Source organism: Ursus arctos, unplaced genomic scaffold, assembly GCF_023065955.2.
Source record: "Ursus arctos isolate Adak ecotype North America unplaced genomic scaffold, UrsArc2.0 scaffold_21, whole genome shotgun sequence".
NCBI classification, from domain to species: Eukaryota; Metazoa; Chordata; class Mammalia; order Carnivora; family Ursidae; genus Ursus; species Ursus arctos.
The window spans coordinates 11,900,049-11,921,258 of NW_026622886.1; the positions used below are offsets into that span (position 1 = coordinate 11,900,049).

The window sequence follows — 21,210 nt, forward strand, 5'->3', positions numbered from 1 at the left end:
AACTCTGCACTCACTAATGTCAGCCCAGAAGCTGAAGTCAACCATGGTGGGAGTATTTACAGCAGGGGTATTGGGAGATGTTACAAATTAGGACTTTATCCTCTCAGAGAGCTGGTTGTTACACATTTACCAGGGCGCCACTGGACTCAATCATCTCTTGAAGGGCTTCAGTGACCTTTAAGTATTTGGATTTTAGACTGTAGGCAAGGGAGAGACAAGAAAGGGACCTCTGCATCCTTGGCCTCTTCATTCAAAGAGCCCTCCACTTTTGCCCTAACTGAAACCTTGTTTTCCTTTGAAGAGATGCCTGCTTTTGCACCCTGCTGCAGTGGGTGCCTTACCCTTGCTCATCTGTGTCCAGCACAGAGCAAAGAAGGGAACAACATGCTTTCATCCCCCTCTGCCTCTTTCAACCGTGACTCCTCTGATCTCCAGTAACCTCCTCTCCTTGGACACTCAGTATGTTTCTAAACACTCTTTACCTGACCATTGAGTAGAGTTACTGCCAACTTCCCCAAATGAGAGCTTTGGTACTCCCTCCAAGACTTTCCACCCACACCAAGGGACATCAGCTCCCTAGAAGACTCACTGGTCACGTGGATAATCCATTAAGCACCTTAATCTCATGATCTTGTCACTTCACCAATACCAGGGACATTTCACCTCTGTTCCACTTCAGACACACCCAGAGTCGCACCCTGGACAGCAGAGCCAACTTTGGAACTGATGAGTCTTTGCAATGTGGCTGTGAGGACTTTTCTGCAGGTTGGAGGTAAGGATGAAATGAAATGATGTATGGAAAGTGTCTAGTAAATGCCTGGCATATAGTAGGTGTCCAACAAATATTTCTTTCTTTGTCTTTTGTTTTCTTTTAAAGACAGAAACACAATCTTGAAGGCCTGGTGTTTCTTCCCCCTTTATTTTGAAGTATCATTTGAATTTGACATAAATGGCTCATGCGTATGTAGTAAACTTTCTGGTAGGTGACATCTTTAGGAATCTGTGTTTTCTCCAGCGCTCAGGAGCTGCTGGCATCCGATATTATTGGCAGCAATTGTGCTAACATGCACAACACAATACCCACCCTTTTAATTACAGAACATTCTTGCAGTAAAGTGACACTGATTCTCATCTGATTAATATTTATAGTTTTCACTTTTGGCTAAATGCCAGCTATCTTCATCATGTGAATTTCCTTGGCTTCCCAGCTCCCCTTTGCCGCTTCTCTTCCATTAGCTTATTTGCAAGAGCATGTATCTTTGTTTTACCCAGTCCATAATTTGTGGTTTCCTTAAGTCACAGGTTTTCTACCCAGGAGGGGCCTTTAATCAGCAATCATACCTAAATATAAGTGAGCAATATTATATGTGATTTTTATATGGCTTTTTAAGAACAACACCTGAATGCTTACATTTGAGGCGGTGGGGGGAAGGGTCACTGTTCACCATAACTTTGATTATTGCACAAAAATTGGTCCTCCTGGTTATTGATTAAGGGAGTACTGGACCTCTCTCATCTGTGCCCTCCTTTTTGCTGTTTTTCTAAATCATCCATTTGCTCCTCTTAGAATCCAAAAATCAATATTCTGAGATACAAGCCATACTTTACCTACTCACTGCAAAGGAATTTGTGTTTTTTCCACAAACTTTTGCAAGTGTGGGAAGGTGTTGGCCATAATAACAGCTATAATGTACTTTGTTATATATTATCATTTTAAAATCCAGATGTACGAGAGGTGAAATTATTTTCCCTGAAGTAGAAGGACCATACATATTAAGGAGTCCATCTTCAAAATCTCTTTATCTTCCATTTCAGTACAACTGTCACTGGTCTAATTTAAATCCTCATTATTTTGTGCTTGGACAGTTTCAATAGCATCCTAACTGTTCTTCTTGGCTTCTTTCCATCCAAACTCGCATTGTCATGTCCAATAATGTTCAGTGATGACCCACTGACCATGACACTGGTTTTCAAAGAGTGTTCCAAGGGGCATGCTGGGTTCTCCAGCAGTGGCTAGGCAGTGAGATTGTGGCCAGAGGACAGGGTGTCAGGTCCTACCCCTGTTTCAAGTAGGGTAGCTCTGTTTTGATTGGTTTTATTGTATTTGTGTTCCTTGTAAGATTCTATTTAAAGCAAGCATTCTGCTGTTGAAAAATTTATTCATCCTTAAGACAAAGTCCACCTCCTTGGCATGATTTGTAAATCCCTCCTCCACATGCCTCCACACTGGCATTCCATCTTCCTCTTTCTTCTCCTTACATTGTTTGCCTTACAGTGAATTGCTCACTCATCATCCCTTTAATAGTATTTCCTGGCGCCTTTGTTCATACTGTGACATCTTTGCCTGGATTGTCTTCCCTTTGTCTACTTGAAAACTACGTCATTTATTCATTTAACTAATTATTGAGCACCTGCGATGTCCATGCCCTGTTTTAGGTGCTGGGGACTCCTACTAATTCTTCATGGCCCGATTTATCACGTTTCTGTGGTGCTATCCAGGCAAATTTATCTGATGCATCCTCTTTACTTCCATGATACTTTGTCCTACTGGTATTTTCTAATTAACTACGTGATGCCCTAATTTTTTTGTGTGTTTTTCTCCTTTTGAGAGAGGTATCCCTATCTTATGTATGGATATATTTTTTTCCCTCTTACCATAGTACTTGATTAGTTGCTCAGGAAATGTTTATTGGATAAATGAGTAAAGAAAAGAGTTTTTTTTTTTAAATCTATTTACCCCTACTAAACAGTGAGTGCCATAAGGGTGGGATCTTTGTCTAGCTTGCCTGACATGTGGCAGGTGTTCAATGATTATTTGTTGAATTGATGAAGAGTTCTCATCTCTGCTGTGAAGCCAGCAGCTGTCGGAATAGGAATAGAGCGGTTTATAAAAGGCACTTTGAGGTGTTCTTGGTGTGGAAAGGGCTCCCTCGGGAGGTTTGTGGGGTTGAGAGTGCCCTGGGCATCCTCAGCTACTGTCTGTAACAGTCTTGGGCTGGTTACTTGTACTTCTGTTTCAGTTACCTTGTCGATAGAGAGGATGGTCGGACTCAGACTCATCCTTCTTTAAATAGGAATGATGCCATGATTCTATGATTTTGGAAGTACAGCTGACCCTTGAGTAACATGGGTTTGAACTGCATGGGTCCACTTCTATGCAGATTTTTACAGTATTATAAATGTATTTTCTTCTTATGATTTTCCTAATAACTTTTTTTATTGTCTAGCTTATTGTAAAAATACAGTATATATACATATAACATACAAATTATGTGCTATTTATGTTATAGGTAAGGCTTTTGGTCAACGGTAGGCTATTAGTAGTTAATCTGGGGGGAGTCAAATGTTCTCTGTGGATTTTTGACTATGTAGGAGGTCAGTGCTCCTAACCCCCATGTTGTTCCAGGGTCAACTATACCTTGTGAATTGAAGAGCCTGCCTTCTCAGAACTCTCAACTTTAATCCATGAAAGTCACAATTAACAGCAGTTTTGGATGGGTAGAATTTTCTTTATCTTTTGAGCAAGTTAATACATTACACACTTGTTTTTTTTCCCTTCATCTGTTATGTCAGAACACATGGGTATTTGTATAATTGACTTTCTTCTCTTGCATATAAATGATAGGAACAGCAAATAAAATGGTGGCAACAGTAAATTTTAAAACCATAATTTTAATCATGAAATTAGTCTAATTTTTATGCTCATATCTAGAAATCATAAAAGGATGAGAGAAATGGTATTTGATGATTCTGAGATTTTAGTTGGAGGAATACATAGGATCGATATTACCAACTTGTATATAGTGTAACTTTAAATAAGGCTTTGGTTAAAGAGAAGAAAAATGGCTGGACTCAAAGACAGGAGAAAATCTGAGAAGGTTAATGGACAGTTTAATAATATCTTCAGCACAAAGGGTTGACTGGAAAAAAGGCCAAATTCTCTGTTTCTTCAGAAAGCAGGACTGTAGGAAAAGGGTTGAAGTGACTAAGTTGTCAAAGAAAGACTAGATTCTCAAGAGCTGCCAGCCCCTGGGAGAGCTAACAAGACAGGTTTGGGGCTTGCTTGACTCAGATATCTTTAGAAACGGGCTGGGATTTTACCTGGCTGGGAAGGTTTCAGATATGGGTCTGGGAGGTCCAGCCTGGGATTTGGTGAACTTTTTGCTGCTTCAGGTTGTTCTGCAGGGGAATAAAAGTACTTAGCCGGCCCAGAAAGAAAACACCATCTATTACCATTACGGTTAAAGCTTAATAACATGTTGCTTCCGTGGAGTCCATGGAAAATTTAGGTAAGGGAGTTTAAGGGGCATGGAATCCTTTGGCAGATAGGAAGGACCTTTGTTGGTGACTTTGGAGCAAATGTAATCCCAAGGCGGACACTCCTTTCCATCCACAGCCTCGCTCTGCCCCCTGCTGTTGGCTGCGTCTCTCATTGTACAAAAGCATTTCTAGTGAGAGGAACAGAACTAAGGGGATTTCAGGATTTCTGGGGATTTTCATCCCCAGAACCACTTCCTCCATGGAAAATAAACCCGTTTTGATAAACCTTGGGACCATCCGCCCCCAAAGAGCAAGAGTCACTCGTATTCTGATGTCAAAGGCTCCCCAGTCTGGGCGTTGGGCGGCAGACCAAAATATCAGATGAGCGGTGCGGAAGTTATCTGTAACTTAGGTGACAGGAGCCAGGAAGGGTCTGCCTGCCATGCGCACCCCATTGTGGTTGCCCAGCGACTGCGGGGCGCTCAGAACGGCGTTGCAGGGGCGTTGCTCAGAACGGTTCCAGGGACCGGGCTGGGCGGGTCAGTTGCCCTGCAGGAGGCTGCAGACGCCGGTCCTGGGACATGGCCCAAGAAGCTCCAGGTAGACGCGAAGGTCACACTTCTCGCCTTCTGGGTGGGTTCAAAGGGCTGGATCTATTGCTGTCTGCTCCTCCTCGGGACACCAGCCACCTCCGCGAGGGAAGGCGGTCCGGCTGTCTTTGCAAAGCCGGAGGGGCAGCGGCGAACGGCTGAGCCAGCCACTGTGGTCGCGGGCCCCCTCCGCGCGGCCGACCGTCCCAGGCCGGGGGCGGCTGAGGAACGCCCCACCCCCGCCGCCGCAGCCCGGACCGAGACGCACACGCTCCTTAATCCCCCCCCCCCCCCCCCCCCGCCCCACGTTGCCCCGGCGACGGCCCAGACGAGCAGGTGATGCATTGACAGCGAGCAGATGGTCCCCCGCGGAGGCGAGCGCGGCCCACAATGCGCCCCGCGCGGCGATCTCACTGCCGCCCTCCCCCGCCCGGCTGGCCCTCTGCGGCCCGCATGCTAATACGGTGTGGGTGGGGGGTTCTGCGGGGGCGGGGCCGCGGGGGCTGCGGAGGGCACGCCCCGCCTTGCTCTCTGTGGCCCCGCGCACCTCGGATTTCTGAACGCCCTCCCCAAATCACTGCACCAGAAGAGTTCCTCTCTTTAAACTCACTGAGAGACACTCTCCCCCCGCCCAGCCTGCTCCAGCCCTCTCCTAATTCTCCCCAAGTGGTTAATTTCCATTGAGATAAACGCTTAACCCCCTCCTTCCGTGCTCTTACCCCCACTCTGCAGCCCCTACCCGCATCTGCTCCCTGCTGGCATTTAATATTCAATCTTAGAAGACCAGAGGAATGGATTTACCATCACACCTCCCCCCTCGCCCTTGCCCCAGTCCCTGCTTCTAGAGTTGGCGCTGACACTTGCTAAATGTGTGCAGACGTATTATTTATCTCACACCCCCTACCCCAGGGTTCGGGATCTCTTAGGCAGCTTCTCTTGGCCTTTCTTCCTGGAATTTCAAAAATAAATCACTCTTCCCCGTGACTACCATGCTGCTCCCTCTAGGGAGACCCTCCCATTCACATACCCTCCTCCTCCCATTCATTTGACATCCCCCCCCCCTTCTTTACCCTATTCACCGCTGTGTGGCAAATTGAGGCGATCTTATAGTAAGGGCATGAAAACTTCTAGGGCACTATTCACAATTTTAATACTAACTTCATAGCTGTCACATAAATTCATTCCCGAGCCTCCCCTATAATGGCCAAGAAGGAACTTTAAGGGAAGAAAAAAAAAAACCCCACAAAAAACAACACTGAAGACACTGCAATGGTGTCTTTCTTTGATTTGCAGGTGTTTTTTGAAACCATTACTACAGTAACTACAGATAGCTTTTTCTGGCTGCCACATAGGGTGCTTTAAAAAAAAACAACCATCCTCCTTTTTATTTTACAGTAGATAAAAAAATGCCAGTAGGCTTTAAAAAAAGAAATAGAGAAAAAGAGAAAAAGAGACTAGTGAATAAAGTTGGGATAATACCGGGTCACAGAGCTGTCGAAACTAATGTCATAGTGCGGCTGCTGGGCAGGAGTACAGAAAACTTCTTGTTTCTTGATTTTTATGGAGATTTGGTCTAAGGCACGGAGCACTCTCTGAACAGGTTTAGAACAAGTGGCAAAGAAAGAACTCTGTACAATAAACTCCCTTCCGATGGGCTTTATGCCCACAAACACCTGTGATTTACAAAGAGGCGTTGCAGAGGACAAAGGGAGGCGAGAGGGTCAGGCTATTGTGGGGAAATGATGCCTCATGTACCCATGGCCCTAAGGGAGGGTTGTTTTATTTTAAAACTTGTCTTGGATGCTTGCTGTGCAAACTCACAATGAGAAAAGCAGCATTAGACTCTTCTAGTGGCTCCTAATGACGTCTTCAAATACTTCTAACTCATTTTGAACCTTCATTTTGATAAGTTCTCCAACTAGAGAATATTGTAGTTGCCAGAATTCAAGGAAGATCCACTGACATAAATCTTGAAGGCAGGAAAGCTAGAAATCATTTCATTAGACTTAGAAATACAGAATGCTCACTGGAGGGGTGGACAACATTTGCGCTTATTAATTTTATGAACTTTTTTCTCTAAGGAATTTGGTAATTTTATGTCGATTTCCTTTCAATTTCTTTCTTCCTCTCCTTTCTCTTAGTTTTTGACTCTTCTTATGGCTTTTGCTTTCTCTCTGTCTTTTTGTAGTTTCTTTCCCTGTAATTTAGGGAGATAGGCAAAATATGAAAGCACAAGGCAATGACATAAAGAATTACATACAAGTCAGGGGATATTTCCTTTGGACAGAGTGGCCAAGGAAGGACTCTTCAGAGAAGATCCCCCATCTAAAGCAAGCGAAGGAACAAAGTGAGGAGCAAGCAAGCGGAGGCTTGTGCAGAGGCCCTAAGGCAGGAAAGAGCTTCAGGGGTCGTGAGTCACCGGGAGAAGTTTCGTATGCCTGGCACACTGTGGGTGGGGGCGGCAAACGGTGAGATCAGGTGGAGACATTAGTCAGGACCAGATCATGGGAAACTGTGTCAGGCATGAGAAAAGACTGGATTTTATTCTAAGGGAAATAGGGAACTACTGAAGGATTTAAAGTGAGGGCGCTGTACAATTGAATGTATATTTTAAGAAGATCCTTACTGCTGCTGTGAGGAATGTGGATAGAATGATGGAAAGAATCAAAAGTGTAATAGCTCGTTAGGGAGCTGTTAGCAGGGTGTGGTAATAATCCAGATAGGAAATAATGATGTCCTGGATTAAGGAGATGCTAATGGGAATTAGAAGAGTGGACGGATTTGGGACCTACCTTAGAGAAAGAATGATAAGACGATAAGACGTGATGAATGAGAGTGTGTGAGTGAGGTGAAGGGGGAAAGGGAGAAACCAAGGAGAACACATAGGAGAACCAAGGAGAACAACTTGGCAGATGGTGGTCACATTATGGAGATGGGGAATGTACATTAAGGACTGAAAAAGAGTATGGATCAAGAATTCTGTTTCAACATGTTAATTTTGAACTGTTATTGAGGAGGCCAAATGGAGAGGGTAGGCTTAGGAGCAGACACTTGACTGGCCCTGGGCCGTAGTCATTCCCTAAGATTCTCAGGATCAGTGATGTGGCTTGGCGTGAAGGCATGAGCAGGCTGGTAAGATGCCCTACATCCTGAATCCAAAGTGGATATCCTGAGACAGCTGGTGGTTAGTGTCAGAGGAGTTGCTGAAAAGTTATGAGCTGGAGGAAGAACTATTAAGGGTCGCGATCAAATGGTTGACATGAATAAGCAGAAACTATGAAACCTGGCTTGGAGGGGGTTGTAATGTGTTAGAGGGAGAGAAGGTGGCTGGGGGAAGCAAGTTCATGTGAAGAAGCTGCAATGTGTGACTAGAGTAACATTAGAGGGAAGATCTATAAAGCCATGCACTTGAGGTCTTTACAGTTGCTTTTGACCCAGACTGAATCTCTTATCTTAGACCGTGAAACAACGACATGCAAATTTCTGGAAAGGTGTTTTGAGAAAAAAGGACAAACTACAAACACATAAAATTGAGAATGGAAAGAGGTCTCTAATATGTTAGGGGTTATGTTTGGGAAGTCAATAATTCCTTCCTCCCGTTCAGAGTCCTGCTTTGTAGAGTAAACACCTGTTTTGCATCAACATATCAGCTCTATTAATGTAGGCCAGAGGACTCTCTCAGGTAAAGGGCTCCCTGGTAAAAATGAATTGGGGATTGAGACTTGACTTTTAAGCTAGATGGGTTTCCTACTCTCTCCAATCTGAATTGACTGAAGATAACTCACAAGTCACAGTGGAGAAGCTGAGTAGGTAAAATAATGACTGGCAGGCATGTTGGTCGAAGTGTGTGAATTCTGCTCACCAGATAGCAATCAGGAGCTTGCCAGAACCCAGGCCTGCTGTGTCGGGAACCAGAAAGCAGAAGAGGAAGCAAGAGGGCAGCCTGGGTGGCTCGGTCGGTTAGGCATCTGCCTTCGGCTCAGGTCATGATCTCAGGGTCCTGGGATCAAGTCCCACATTTGGCTCTTTGCTCAGCAGGGAGCCTGCTTCTCCCTCTACCCACCACTCTCCCTGCTTGTGTGCTCTCTCTCCGACAAATAAATAAAATCTTAAAAAAAAAAAAAAAAGCAGCAGCAAGATAAAGACACACAGTGAGAGATATATCCTTATTACTTTTAAAATTGTGTAACTCCTGGTAAATTTGGCCCAATAATTTCTTGAGGGGAGGGGTGTTTGTTTCTAAAACTTCTCTTGAGAAGCAGAATAGAAGCTACTATACCTATAATTCCAAGGAAATGGAATGGATAAACTAGTTTCCTCTTGCTATAGTACATATAAAGATTTAAAATTTAAGAAAACACTATGTAGAATTTTGTGGTGATACATCCAAAATTCTCACAAAATTATTATATTGTATTTATAGGCAAAATAATTAAAATTAACTCAAGGGGAGATGGAAGACCTAACTAGAACAGCAGTCATGATAAAAATGAAAAATGTTTTCAAATAATTAACTCTGAAAAAGGCTCTGAGCCCAGGCAGTTTTACAAATGAGTTCTTTCGATGTTTTAAAGAATTAGAAGTTCCACTTTATAGATCATGTTGAATAAACTAATTGATGCCAAATAAGAGTAGAAATTTAATTATTAAAGGTATTCATAAAGATAAGTTGAAAAATATAATAAGGGTTTTCTATTTCTAAGGAAACTGTAGGCTAATTATCTCATATTATCATCTAAACTGACCAAATATGCTGGATAAAATATTTTAAAAACCAAGTATCAATGGGCTAAGAGCAGTGGAATAAACTCCCAAAATGTATAGGAAAAACGATAATTTAAAAGACACAATAAAAACTAATGAATCAGAAAATAAGCATATAAACAAGATCAATAAAGATAAAAGTTGGTTCTTTGAAAAGGATAATAAAATTGATAAGCCTCTGGCAAGATTTGTCAAGAAAAAGAGAAATGCAATATAAATAATATTAAGAATTTAAAAAAGAACATATATTGAATAGATTAAAAACAAAAGTGGATATTAATGTACACTTCATGGTCAAATTTGGAAACTTAAAAAACAAAAATTTCTTAGAAAAACACAATTTACTAAAATGGACTCAAAAGAAATAGAAAAAAAGTAGCCCTATAACCATTAAATAAATTAAATGAATAACTAAAAATTTTCTCACATGAAAAACATCAGAAGATAGTTTTACGAATATAGTCATCCAAATATTTAAGGGACAGGTATTTCAATCCTATGCAAACTCTATCAGCAACCAGAAAAAGAGAATATTCTCCAGGTCATTTTAGGAGGCTTTCACAACTTGATAACAAAGCAAGGCAAGGACATTATAAGGGGGAAAGAACTCAATTTCAACATGATCATTAAAGAAATAAAAATAAATAAAACAAAATATTAACAGAGAAAGTCCAGCCATATGCTAAAAAGAATATATATTATGACCAAGTTGTTTTTATTCCAAGAAGGCCCAGCTGGTTTAATATTGGAAATTTGATTAATGTAACATCACTTTAACAAATTAAAAGGAAAAATATGATCATCTTACCAGATGTAGAGAAGACATTCAATAAAATTCACCATTTCTTTCTAATGAAAAAGCAAACAAACAACCTACCCCAACCCCAAAGCTTTTGCAAACTGGAAATAGAAGGAATTTATTTAACCTGATAAAGCAATCTACAAAGAATAAGTAAATAAAAAATACAGCAAACATTGTATTTGCTGGGAGAAATGTTGTATAAGTTCCTGTTTACCTCAGAAACAATCAGGCATATATAATTTTTGTAAAGGCTGAAGCTTATGTTGTTTTGGTGGCTCCATTCCTTGAGCGTTAACACCTTGTCGCGTGTCCATATCACCTCTTCTTATTTTTTGCAACTCCACACACCTCTTCTTTTCTTTTTCAGCATCTTTGCATGCAATTTCCCATCTTAACTTCCTTTTGATTGAAATATTTCATAGTTCAAGCCTCAATACTATAATTAAAAAATATGTACCAAAATGAATATGACAATAAAACACAAAAAATTAGAGACTTAGAGATGTAGGTCATTTCATTCTGAGACCTTCTTTTAGGTCTTTAGTAGTTTTAGGTCCATAGAAGAACCCAAAAGTAGGTACAGAGATATCTGATATACCTGACCACACAAAATCCTGGCCTCCCCCATGGTCAAAGTCCTCCACCCGAGTTGCACAGTTGTTTTAGTTGATGAACTTACAATGACACATCATTGTCACACCAAGTCCCTAGTTCCCGTTAGGGTTCACCTTTGGTGTTACACATTCTATGGGTTTGGACAAATGTATTAAAGACATGTGTCCATGGTTTTGGTATGATACAGAGCATTTTCACTGCCCCCCAAATCCTCTGTGCTCTGCCTATTCATCCCATCCTCACCAATTCCTGGCAACCACAATCTTTTTACTGTCTCCATAGTTTCGTCTGTTCCAGAATGTCATATACAGTGCATATAGTTGAAATCATACAGTATGTAGCCTTTTCAGATTGGCTCCTTTCCCTTAATAATATACATTTAAAGTTCCTCCATGTCTTTTCTTGACTTGATAGCTTAATTCTTTTTATTGATGAATAGTATTCCATTTTCTGGATACACCATAGTATATTAAACCATTTACCTATTGAAGGACATCTTGTTTGCTTCCAAGTTTTGGCCATTACCAACAAAGCTGCTATAAACATCCATCCAAGTGCAGGTTTTGTATGGACATGTTTTTAACCTCTTTGAGTAAATACCAAGAAGCACGATTGCTGGGTCATATGGTAAGAATATGTTTAGTTTTGTCATTTTGAAAACCTTTTATAGCAATTTATCAAAAGTGTTTCTCAATTTCACTAGGTTTTCCCTCTCTACCTACAATACCCTGTAAATCCTAATGATTCTTAGAGCTCACAGGGGCCTGTGCAAGCAACCTTTATTTGCTTTAGTAAATAAATAATAAATGTGTCTGTAGGAAAGACACAGATGTCCACTATTACCACTGTTGTTCAACACTATTTTAGAGTTGTAAGTTAGTGCAATAAGATAAGAAATTTAAAGTATAAAAAACTGAAAGGAAGAAACAAAGCTGTCACTATTAGCAGGTGATTAGCAATTGTTCACGTCAAAACCCCCAAATAATCTACAGGCATATAATTCAGAATTAATATGGTAGTTGAGCTAGCTTGCAGTTTTAAAAGTCTATAAAATTGGGGGAGCCTGAGTGGCTCAGTTGGTTGAGTGCCGGCCATCAGCTCAGGTCATGATCCCAGGGTCCTGGGATTGAACCCCATGATGGGCTCCCTGCTCAGTCTGCTTATCCCTCTCCTTCTGCTCCTTCTCCCGTGCTCTCTCTCTGTCAAATAAATAAATAAAATCTTAAAAAAAATAACAGTGTATAAAATTGAATCACATTTCTATACCCTGGAAATTATTAGAAAAAATTTAATTTGAAAGATATCATTTATAATGCAAAACAACCAAAACCAAACAAACAAAAAATCCAACAATACCTAGGATTGTATCTTACAAAAGGTGGTCATGAACTTCTTACAGAATGGTATAAAATTTTATTGACAACCCTTGGAAAGAAATATGTTCATAGTTAGGATGGCTCAACTTCTTAAAAATGTCAGATTCCCCATTGGTGCATTATTGTAAGCCTGCTCTTCTTTCTCCATCCATCATTTATAGGGAGCTGAACTCACCAAATGGACGTCTAAGTGACGTACTATGGAGCAATGGGAGAAGAAACACTCTTGCTGACCATATATCAGATCCTTTGCAACGAGGATGCAGGTAGCGTATGAGAAAAAATATACTTTCATATTTTTTAGCTTCATTTCAGCCAATAATTTTGATTCTTGATTTAGTGCCATTTGTTATATTTTGGAACATTCACTTGGTTTCCATGTTTACCCACGTTATTGTGAATGATAACATAGTTTTACACGCCCTCATAAAGTACACGTGTCTTTGCTACCGTAGGGACACCCTATACCTCCGCTAGGAAAACCTGGAGACACAGCCCATGTTTCCTTTACCAGTCTTTCATTTGTGTATTTGTAAGGTGACCCCAGACCATTTTAGGGTGGGACATGTGTACTCACTTTGACGTAACTGGTGCTGCTCCTGACAAGTTGTGAAAGTCAAGGCTTTTCAAGACAGAAGGAAACTTTCGGGCCTGGAAAGAAAGCAAGAATCCTCTGGAAATGTAGAGAACGATGCTGTATAGTTTTCTGTGGCTCCTGTAACAAATCGCCACAAACATAGTGGCTTCAAAGCACAAATGTATTATTTTACAGCTCTGTAGGCCCTAAGTCTGACATGGGTGTTACTGGGTTAAAATCAAGGTGTTGGCAAGGTTGCATTCCTTTCTGAAGACTTTAGGAGACATTCTATTTCCCGGCCTTTTCCAGCTTCTAGGGGCTACTTGCATTTCGTGGCTCATGTCACTTTTATGCCATCTTCAAAGCCAGTAACATCAGATGGGTCTTCCTCATATCACATCACTCTAACCTCCTCTTTTACCTCCCTTTTTAACATTTTAAGGACCCTTGTGATTACACTGGGCCCATCTGGATAATCTAGGATAATGTCCCATCACAAGGTCCTTAACTTAATCTCATCTGCGGAGTCCCTTTTGCTACGTGAAGTCACATTTTCTCAGGTTCTGGGGATTAGGACATGAACATCCTGGGGGGGGGGGGCAAGCTGTTTAACATTGCTTCCTGTCTCCTTCACCTGCTCACTCTGCTCTGGCCACACTGTTACACTCCAGACTTCGTACTCACTGTTCCCTCAGTGTAGAATGCTGTTCCCTCCAAGGATGTTCTCTTTAATTTGTTCATGTCTCCGCCCGGATGTCCCTTCCTCAGAGGGCCTGCCTCTACCTAAAGTCCATTCTGTGCTTTTCAACCTCTTATTATGTTTCATTGTTCTCCATAATGCTTCTCACTACTCTCCAGCTTCCCTTCTGGAAAGTAAGCTCCTTCTATATAACTGACTTGATCCCTTTGGCTCCCGTTACCACCCAGTGTCTAACCTAGTGCCTGGCACATAAAAGCTCAAGTAAATGCATGAGTGAATCAATTTCTTACTTTCATCCTTTGCTTCAGTGAACTGGACCAAAGTGAAATCTGTATAATTCAAATTAATAGTTGAATTCAAATTGAAGTACAAAAAGTATGGCCATTCCACTTAGTTATTTCACTGAGAGTGCTCTTTGAGTACATAGTCTAAGTAGCCAGATTACTAACATCAGTGAGTGATGAACTCCATGTTCATCGATGTTATGTTGCTGTGAATGCCCCTATTATTGCTATAACTTTGGAGACTAGGGATTGATAATAATGGGACAGTAATAATTACCATCATCTTTGTTGCCATCTATAGAAATGCTTTCTAAGTGCCCAGGTACTAAATCCTTTACATGGATTATTTTAATCTTCTCACTCTGTGACATCACAGATCATGCATTTACTGTTTTGTCTACCCCAGAAAAGTATCCCCCCCCCTACTCAACACCTCTCTTGGGAAACTACTCTTACCCACTCCCAGTGAGTGAGTGGTTCTAGAGGTAGCCCAACCATAGTACCCCGGCTATGGATGGGTGTATGACCTTGTCTGGACCAATCAGAGTGGGAGTCCAGAGGTTGACAGATAACCTCAGTCAAGCCGATCAGAATTCTTCCCATCAGTTTTTGAGCTCAGGCTGGGAAGAGAGGTTTCCTTTTTCTCTTGGGCCAAAAACTGCCAAGGATATGAGTCCACAGCTGCCTGTGGTCTGTGGAGAAGTAAATCATCAGAGAAAATGGAACAGAGATGGGAGTTGAGAAGTCCTCACTTATACATTTTTCTCTGTTTTATAGATGAACAAACATATCTCAGAACTGTTAAATACTGGCCAGAGCTCAGGTAGCTGGTAAATAGCTAGCATATGAGGGAATTTGACCCTAAGTCAGCCTAACTGCAATATCCATCTTTTCTTTCCCTTTGCTGTTCCATGTCCTGGTACCCCAGATTCATAAATCTAACTACTCTTGCCATTCTACCCGGTTTCTGAAAACACACAGCAGGAAAAATACATGCTCTATAGTATTAGTAGGGGACAATTTTTTAAAAAATCATTTACACATTTTATATTCTGATACATTTGTTCACTTGAGGCTCAAGGACTAGCTAGAATGACAGATAGGCTCCATAATTTGTACTAGTTCCAGTGGGATGGGAGTGGCTACTTAGACCTTTGTGTTGAGAAGGATTCTGAGGCTTCATCTGGGCTAGCAGAAGAGGAAGCAATGAAGACGTGAGCTACTCATTACCTCTATGTCTCATGATGTTTGAGAATTTGGATTACGTTTTGCAACTACTGAGCTATACATTGTAGCATATACAGTTTTCAGGGAGTGTTCAAACAAGGACTCTCATTTTTCAGTTCAAAGAATGTTTCCGTTGTTAGCCAGGGGCTCACCAGTGTACCAGACCAAATCCCTTAATAGTCTCTTCATTAACAAATACCTTCCTCTACTAAACTCCCAGACAGTCCTGTCCCACAGTGATAGGGGCAGCAACATGACCTGAATTTTTAGCTTCTAGAGCTGAATGTCGTTTACTGGGATCCCTCTTTCCTGGTGAGGGGGATGTTAAATCACAGCCACCCTGAAAAATTGTCATGCACTGGTATTGTTGAACATTTTCTTACAATCAAATTGGGCCTCACATTTTGTTGGGTGGAAGTTCCATTTCTTCATCTTTGGCCCAAGTTACTTAGCAATGGCCAATCAAACTATGCACCCACCATATTGTTTTGCATGTTTGACTAGAACATTGACAGATTAATAGGAAGGGTAAATAGCAGAGCACAACTGCAGGGGCCCAGTGAGGGGCGGCAGGATTGACTGCTCCGGACTTTGTTGTGTTTGCTCAGAGGAAGCCGCAGCAAAAGCCTGCTGGGAGGAGGTGACCCGGGTCATGGGCGTTTGTTTCTTGTCTCTATAGAAAACAATTGTCTTCTCAGTGGAAGATGGCTTTTTCTGAATCTACATGGTTCCACCGAGGAGGAAGCATTTGCCATTCTGGGGTGCTTGCTAAAACACACACATACAAATACAAAGGCCACACAAAAGTTCACATTTACTGTATTCCCCCAGAGAATCCTTTGTCTTAGGTAAACCAGGAGAGAAGTCTAACTTTGGAAAGTTTATCTAGAGGGTCTCTAAACCTTCACCTCTTCACAGTTAACTCCCAATATTCGATGTCTATGAAGTTTTTATGAAGTTTCCAAACGATCCAGCCGTCTTCCCATACCCCCGGTTGATGAGGGCGGAATCCATTAACATTTAGCACTGTTGACTTTGTGGACTCTAGCTTTGCTGGCAAGCTATTTTGATCTCAGAATTGCTCTCTTTGGAATTAATATGAATGAAATATGTTAACGGTGAAGAAAAATCTACTTTGGACAAAATTGAATCAACCAAAAGTGTAGTGGCTTTATTTAAAAGTGAGAACTATGTTTCTGGCTGATAGATTTTTTTGAACGTGACTGATTTTACATTTGCTGTGTTCTAGGAGTTTTTAGAATAAGGTTTACTTCTAATAAAAGATTGCAAAGGATTCCACACTGATTTTTGATTAATATTTCTTGATCTTTCTCTGTGTCTGTTTCTCTCTGTAATACATATAATATGTAATATATTTTGTAAACAAATAACATGTAATAATTATTATTGCTTTATACATTATATCTATATTCTTTCTATCTATCTATCTATCTATCTATCTATCTATCTACCTATCTAATCGGCCAGACCTTCTTCTGGATTTGGTGGGAAAGAGGTGTGGACCGATGGCACTTTACAATTCCTCCTTTTGGTACCTTTAATCAGTTTTGCTTTGTCATGCCCGAATGGCTGTGAACTGTATTCCACCATCTTTCTCACCTTCACTTCCTTTTCTCTCTTCTCTACCCTTTTGCTTACTTTTCTCTTCTGCCTTGCATCTCCCTAGAGCTCAGGGCTTGGGAATTGCACGGAAGTGTTGCTGGTGGTTGGTGGAAGCCATTTCAATTCCTGGCTGTTTACTTCAGATTCCGTTGAGCTTTATGTGCCTCTTCAACAGAAAACCCACCATGGGGGAAAAAACACAAACTCAAAACACTCCGAGGAATAAAAACTTTTCATGACACTAAAAACTAGGACCAATCTGAGCATGAAGAAAAACCAAGTCAGCTGCATTGATATGAGAAGCTCCCTTTTATTCAGTTAAAATCAACCGACTCGGGCGCCTGGTGGCTCAGTTGGTTAAGCAGCTGCCTTTGGCTCAGGTCCTGATCTCAGGGTCCTGGGATTGAGCCCCACATTGGGCTCCTTGCTCAGCAGGGAGTCTGCTTCTCCTTCTCCCTCTGCCTGCTGCTCCCCCTGCTTGTCCTCTCTCTTTCTCTGTCAAATAAATAAAATCTTAAAAAAAAAAATCAACCCACTCTGTGCTCCAAGGACAGTTCTTGTTCTTAGGGAGCTGACAGTCTTGGGTTGAGGCATGGGGGACAGATCATTATCCAGACAGTTACAAAACAGCACACCCAGTGCTGTGGTAGAGTGACCCCAGGAGGCTGTGGACAGGCACAGAGGGGGCACCAACACTAATTTCTCAAGATACTGGAAGACACATGCATAATTGTGTGCCTCTGTACTGTAGCTTAATTTAAACTCCTTTGCAGGGCATAAAACAAAGAGCAACTATCTAGTTGATGCCTGTATTGTAGACACATGAGAAGCCATGGGGAAGAGCCCTTGAATGTGGATGTAGAAATCACATCCATCACATTCACTGTGTAGAGTGTGGGCCTGACCCTGATCCTGGGACTCCATGAAAACCTGTGGAATGAAAGATGGATGACGCAAAGTTCAAAGACCTTAATTACCACTTATCAGCTGTGTAACCTTTAGCGTGGCCCTGGGTCTCTCCACGTGTCCCATTTCTTTACCTATCAGAGGACTCTATAACGTCTACCCGTGTTCCAGTATGATCAAGAGTCAGGTCCTATCCGTTGAGCACTTACTATGTGGGAGGTACTAGTCCAAGGATTTTTCACATGTTTCACTCATTTCATCTCCACAACAAAAATAGGAAGAAGGTAATATTATCCCCACTTTACAGACAATTATGTGTCACCAGTTTTTTGGTGGACTATAAAGTCTTGTATCATTTAAATAAAAGGCATTGCCATTAATATCATTAATATTTCCAAAGGCAAAACATGGGACAAGTCCTCTAGGAGGTCCTGTTTGTTGCCTGTAACTCTGTGGCTGTCCCACACTCAATTCTCACTGTAAGAATATTTTTGGCATCCATTTTTAGTAAGGATCTTTGGATCATAAAGAAGTAAAAGCCTTCCGAATTTTCAGAAAGAAAGATAGGTCTTTATTTTGAGTGTACATGTCACTGGAATTGGAAAGCCAATTCCCAAAGAACTAGCAGGACTGGCTGCCCCGTGAGGGACCAGCTTCTCTTTGACTCTGTCTGGAGGGCACAGGGCCTCTGCCTCCCCTAATGAGTCCTCCGTTCTCTTCTCCCTTCAGTGGCATCTTTGGTTTTTTCACCATTGTGCTTTGTCTGTGGTCACCAAGGCCCCTCCAGCCCCAGTGCTGCGTCATGACCTTTCAGCATCTTCTCCCAATTCTTGGGGTTACCTTCCTGTCATCCTCATTCTAGCTTCTGACATTGGTCCAGTGTATTTTCTCATGCGAGGTCATGTCATGACTCTTAAGTCACTGATGGTCTGAACAGCTGGAACGAGGAGGGACCAGCTGTGTTCTGTGCCCTCGAGCCCATTGGGAGCTGTGGCCGGTGCCCTTCTGGAAAGAGGAGAAAAAGGCAAACCCGAGATGGCCATCTGTCCTACATCTTATTCCTGCCCAGCAACTAGATCTAGTGTGAACTGAAGCATCAATTTTATTGTTCGTTAAATTTACCCAATAGAGCTTTTTATTGAAGAGTCTCATATTACAAAGGAGAGAGGTGGATAGAACTTTTTTAAAAAATTATTTTCAGAGGTAGAATTTAGTGACTCATCAGTTACATATAACACCCAGGGCTCATTACATCAAGTGCCCTCCTTAATGTGCATCCCCCCACCCACCTCCCCTCCAGCAACCCTCAGTTTGTTTCCTAGAGTTCAGCATCTCTTATGGCTTGCCTCCCTCTCAATTTTCATCTTATTCTACTTTCCCTTCCCTTCCCTATGTTCATCTGTTTTGTTTCTTAAATTCCACATTGAGTGAAATCATATGGTATTTGTCTTTCTCCGACTATTTTGCTTGCATAACACCCTCTAGTTCCATCCATGTCATTGCAAATGGCAAGGCGTCATTCTTTTTGATGGCTGAGTAATATTCCCTTATACACGCGTGTGCATGCGTGCGCGCACACACACACCCCCCACATCTTCTTTATTCATTTATCTGTCGATAGACAGCTGGGCTTTTTCCATATTTTGGCTATTGTAGACATTGCTGCTAGAAACATTGGGGTGCATGCAGCCCTTGGAAAAACTGTTTGCATCCTTTGGATAAATACCTAGTAGTGATTTTGTAGTATCCATGCTGTGAACAATTAGTAGCAGGTTATGCAATTGATTTGATGGGTTACTACCTACATTTTAACAATAGAAAATAAACAGAAAAGAATAGAGGTCAATGTGCTGTGTCCATGATAAGGTATTCATTGTTTCCTGACACTTTCATTGTGGTCATCTATGTGTGGCGGTGTTCACTGGTCACGATACATTTCTTACTATGGGATGTGACCAAAGACTTGAAAACCACTGATAGTGGTCTGGGGCCCTGTACTCCTGGTTCAAATCTTGACTCTACCATTTTGGAGCTGTGTTACTTTGCCTCACTAAGCCACAGTTTCCTCTTCAGGAGAATGGGTTAAGAAGACTTAACTCATGCAATCAAGATGCTAAGATAATATGGGGAAAGTGTTTAGCATATCACTCAAGTAAATAGTAGCTTTTTTTTTTTAATGAAATTGACTCCTGTTAATTGTTTACTTGATTGAGTATGGGAAGTTTCTGGAAATTCTCTACATTCAAGACGTGGATAGGCATCAGGAACTGGGAAATGGATGACAAAAAAAAGAGCAGAGAAAACATTTGACATTTTAATGTCATCTGGAAAGTCCGTTTCTAGGTCCCCTTGTGTTCTACGTGACTTCCAAGTCTCCTTTTCAATGCAACCATCAACGATATTCATAGTAAATATTGTTAGGAATGCCCCCAATCCAGTCCTCAGAGATTTTTGAAAGAAAGGTAGGGGAAACGGTAGCTCACGGGCTGTGTAAGGAAAAGGAAAGGATGGAGAAGAGTTGTCTTAGTTCATTAGGACGGTTATAACAAAATACCACAGACTGGTGGATTATAAGCAACCAAAATTTACATCTCATAGTTCTGGAGGTTGAAGTCCAAGATCATAGTGCCCTCATGGTCAGGTTCCGGTGAGGGCCCTCTTCCAGGTTATGGACTGCTGATTTCTTGCTGTGTCCTCATGTGGTGTGAGGGGACCTCTCTGGGGCCTCTTTTATAAGGGCCCTAATTCCATCCATAACGCTCCTCATGACTTAACCACCTTTCAAGGGTCCCATCTCCTAAGACCATCGTGCTAGGCATTAGGATTTCGACATATGAATTTGGGGTGTGGGGGGCAGGTGCAAACCTTCGATCATAGCAGTAATGCAATAAGAGGGGGGTATTTCAGCTACTTACTGGTACACAACCAATGCCTCAAACATCGTGCCATAAAACAACAGTCATTCTATTATGTTCATTAATTGTGAGAGCCAGGAATTCAGCCAAAGCATAGGGGGATGGCTTGCTTTGGTTCCATGATGCCTGGGATATTAGCTGGGAAGACATGAAAGTCAAGGTTGACTCAAATGGCTGGGTACTGGACACTTCTTCACTCCCCTGTCTGGCATCTGAGCTGAATGACTTAAAGGCTAGAACCGTCAGTCAGCACATCTACCTGTGGCTTCCCCATGTGATGTGAATTTCTTCATTGTATGGTGGCCTCAGCATGGTCAGACTTCTTATATGGTGGCTCATGGCTCCCAGCACAAGTGTTCCCAGCAGGTAAGGAGGAGGCTGTATTGCTTTCTGTCACTTAGCCCAGTGCATCATGTGACATCACTTCTCCTATGCTCGATTTGTCAAAGCAGTCACAAGCTTGCCCAGATTCAAGGGGTGGGGACGTAGATCTCCTGGCATCAGGAAGAATTTGTGACTCTGTTCTAAAGCCACGACAGGGTCAGATGGAGAGGCATCTGAATGCAGAAAT

At 41.9% G+C, this 21,210-nt stretch overlaps 1 long non-coding RNA gene across 1 annotated transcript in view; it reads left to right on the top strand.

Annotated features, from left to right (window-relative positions):
- Window positions 1–4,663: 4,663 nt before the first annotated feature.
- The window catches only part of LOC130544488 (uncharacterized), a 60,664-nt gene continuing 44,117 nt past the window's right edge, over window positions 4,664–21,210 (top strand). The window contains exons 1-2 of the long non-coding RNA XR_008960801.1: window positions 4,664–4,860; window positions 12,569–12,673. This is a non-coding gene — a long non-coding RNA (uncharacterized LOC130544488). The remainder of the gene's footprint in view (window positions 4,861–12,568; window positions 12,674–21,210) is intronic.